At 36.0% G+C, this 3,609-nt stretch overlaps 1 long non-coding RNA gene across 1 annotated transcript; it reads right to left on the bottom strand.

Moving 5' to 3' along the window:
• Nucleotides 1–299: 299 nt before the first annotated feature.
• Nucleotides 300–2,798, bottom strand: LOC141290336 (uncharacterized). The gene is made up of 4 exons (XR_012340102.1): nt 2,497–2,798; nt 1,481–1,590; nt 1,292–1,363; nt 300–349 (listed from the first exon to the last, which is right to left on the bottom strand). It is a non-coding gene; the product is annotated as an uncharacterized lncRNA (long non-coding RNA).
• Nucleotides 2,799–3,609: the final 811 nt, after the last annotated feature.

Raw genomic sequence — 3,609 nt, 5'->3', positions numbered from 1 at the left:
CAAATGTAAATTCAGTAACAGTTTAATTGTATATACAACAAGTGTTTGGAAGACAAGTGCTTACTTAACGTTGCACATTCACAAAATAAAAATTAACAAAAATTCACAGGTGAAAGAGGCCACATTGTTGAGTGCGGACTTGGAATTGCAAAATTAATAAAAAATATGTGGAAACAGGCAACAGTATATAGTGATTAAACAGTATATAGTATTTTTTCAATAGTGAATAAAACAATAGTGCTAAAACTGTTCATATGTCATGCAACAAACTGCAATTTGTAATGGATTTTACAGGTATGCCCATGGTGATGTGTTGTAGGTCTTTCAAGGAGTCATCTCTTTGACTGTCCTATATTTAAATAAAAAGAAACTGTTATTAGTAGGGTTGGGTATCAACTGATATTTACCAGCCAATATGCACAAAAACAAATCAGTATGTCATCATAAACAGCTGTTTTTTTTAAGTTAAAGTGAAAGGAAGCAGATGAGAAAGAAAACTGACAAATCTATTTGTATATCTCCCACATGTTGTTCCTAATCTGCAAATGGAACACAAATTCAGATATTTTTAATGAGATCTGTGAGCTTTCTAACCCTGCATAGACAGCAACGCAACTCAACTGAAATGTTCTTAGGCCAAGAAACACATTAAAGATATTGGTAAAATAGTCCATGTGACATCAGTGGTTCAACAGTAATTTCATGAAGCTATGAGAATACTTGTGCGCAAAGAAAACAAAAATACAGACTCCTCCGCGCCACCGTCTGCCATTCATGAGAGTACCATGACACAAGTGTTTGGTGTTGCTGACATGAACATGCATGGGCTGAACCATGTTTATAAGCAAAGAAAAACACACGCATATGTCATTGTAGTCTTGACAATGGAGGCAATTTTTGTTTTCTTTGCACATTAAAATTATTCTTTAGCTCTGTAAAGATACGGATGTCACATAAATGGTTACACTTATGTCCTTAGTACGTTTTTGGGCCAGTTATATTGTTGCCTATGCAAGTCCAGAAACCTCTCAGATTTCATTAAAAAAAAAAATTATTTTTTTTTGGTTCTGAAGATAAACTAAGGTCTTCTGGGTTTGGAAAGACATGAGGGTGAGTAATTAACGACAGCATTTTCATTTTTTGGGCAACTATAACCCTTTTAGTATTTGAAATTTAAGTAGAATTTAAATTCAAGCAGAGACATTTTTGTCTGGACACTGTATTTGACATCACTGTGTTAAATAATAATACATATGGGAAAGGAAAAGACACTTGATAAATGAATACATACCTCCTGTAAAATGCCGAAATATTTGACCATTTTCCTCCCAGTAAGACCTCCTTTCTGGAAAACAGCAGTGATCTGTGGAACATAACATATTACATTATATGATATATTTCATTAAAGTCAACTGTTTATTGTAAAATGCTTTACTATTTTAAAATGCTTTATTATTTTAGTATTACTAAAAATACTTACTGTGCATATTGCTGGAATAATACAACTTCAGGAAAGTGGCGAACCTGGAAACTTCCTTTGGCATCAAGGAAATGGTATGTGTCCTAGTCACAGGAACATGCAGAGAGTCCCTCAAATGAAAGTAAAAACACAATAATTATTATTGCTAGTTTAAAACAGTTTATATGCTGCACCATTAAAGCTAGCAAAAAGGGGCATGTTCACATGATTACAATTGTGAACACTAAAAACATTCAGAAATCCAATGTTATATTGTGAGATTTACTGATAGGAACTAACTGGAAATTCCCCTCATAACTTCATGCCTTCGTCCATATTTTTGATTTCCCGGAACTTTCTATTACAAGGCATAGTTATTTGGAGTTGTGATGGTGTCCAGTATGAACGAAACACATCTAACGTAACACCACAAATAAAGTTCGAGTCTGTGGAAACAATTCTACAGTACAAACACGCAGTTAAGGATACGATCTGCCCATCATTGCTTTAAATGCAATAGTTGCCACAGAAGTTAATAATTTTTTTCGGTATCACGCAAGCACTACCTTACCTTCAGCCAAAACAAACTGCTCTTGAACAAACAAGTTAAGGACATTAAAGATGACCCGTCCAAAAGGATTTAACGTTATATGTCATGTTTAACCACATTAGAAGCCGGCAGATTCCCGAAGGACTGGCTGTGGTAACGTTAACTTAGGCGGGAACACCAATAACGTTACCGGCCTGAGCATCTCCGAAAGCGCTTAAGCATTTAAATAGACGCTATCCTTTCAAATAAACGGCGTATTTTAGGCTTATACAACTACATTTTCATACAAAAATATCTTAAAAGTACATTCTGTCACATAAAAAAGTATTATTTGTGTTATTTGTGTAAGTTATATGTGACCGTCCGTTGGTCGCTGTGGAATTTCTCCCAAAGACTCATTTTGCAGATATTATTTATACAGCGAACAAACTATTTACTGTAATAAACAGTGCTACACTACATTATTACTCACATAAATATTACTCACCGTGTAAATCGACCGAATGATGAAAACTCCGGGTCCGGAATGAAAAGTTCCCACCGTGAACCTGACTGAGTCGTGACTGGAAACTCCTTTTGGCGCCAGGGAGAATGTGCATTTGTGCGCATGCGCAGAAAGTTTACTTAATATTTTCTAACTGAATTTAATTAATTCACATGGCTTGGATTTAAAACACATGTAATTCGCTTAAAACCAATTAATACTTATTAATTAAAATCAAAAACTAAATTTTTATTATTTAAACTAGCGAAATTGAATCATGCTTAATTTAATTGGGGCCATAATCATTTTTTTCAGTGTAGTAGCTAAAGTATTTATAGTGCGTTGCTAGGTGGTTGCTAGGGAACCGCTAGGCAATTGTTGAGGTGTTCTGGCTGGTTGCTAGGACATTTACAGGTCATTGCTATTTGGTTACTAGGGTGTTCTGGGAAGTTGCTAGGTAATTTTTAGTGTGTTCTATGTGGTTGCTATTGCATTGATTTTGGGTGTTACAGGTAGCTGCTAGAGAGTTGCTAGGTGGTTGCTAGGGTGCGCGTTGTGGTTGTTAGGGCATTTTTAGTGTGTTCTATGTGGTTGCTATTGCATTGATTTTGGGTGTTACAGGTAGTTGCTAGAGAGTTGCTAGGGTGTTCGTTGTGGTTGTTACGGCATTTTTTAGTGTGTTCTATGTGGTTGCTATTGCATTGATTTTGGGTGTTACAGGTAGTTGCTAGAGAGTTGCTAGGGTGTTTGTTATGGTTGTTAGGGCATTTTTTAGTGTGTTCTATGAGGTTGCTATTGCATTGATTTTGGGTGTTACAGGTAGTTGCTAGAGAGTTGCTAGGGTGTTCGTTGTGGTTGTTACGGCATTTTTTAGTGTGTTCTATGTGGTTGCTATTGCATTGATTTTGGGTGTTACAGGTAGTTGCTAGAGAGTTGCTAGGGTGTTCGTTGTGGTTGTTACGGCATTTTTTAGTGTGTTCTATGTGGTTGCTATTGCATTGATTTTGGGTGTTACAGGTAGTTGCTAGAGAGTTGCTAGGGTGTTTGTTATGGTTGTTAGGGCATTTTTTAGTGTGTTCTATGAGGTTGCTATTGCATTGATTTTGGGTGTTACAG

Source organism: Garra rufa, chromosome 17, assembly GCF_049309525.1.
Source record: "Garra rufa chromosome 17, GarRuf1.0, whole genome shotgun sequence".
Taxonomy (NCBI): Eukaryota; Metazoa; Chordata; class Actinopteri; order Cypriniformes; family Cyprinidae; genus Garra; species Garra rufa.
This window is presented reverse-complemented; position numbering and strand designations above follow the sequence as displayed.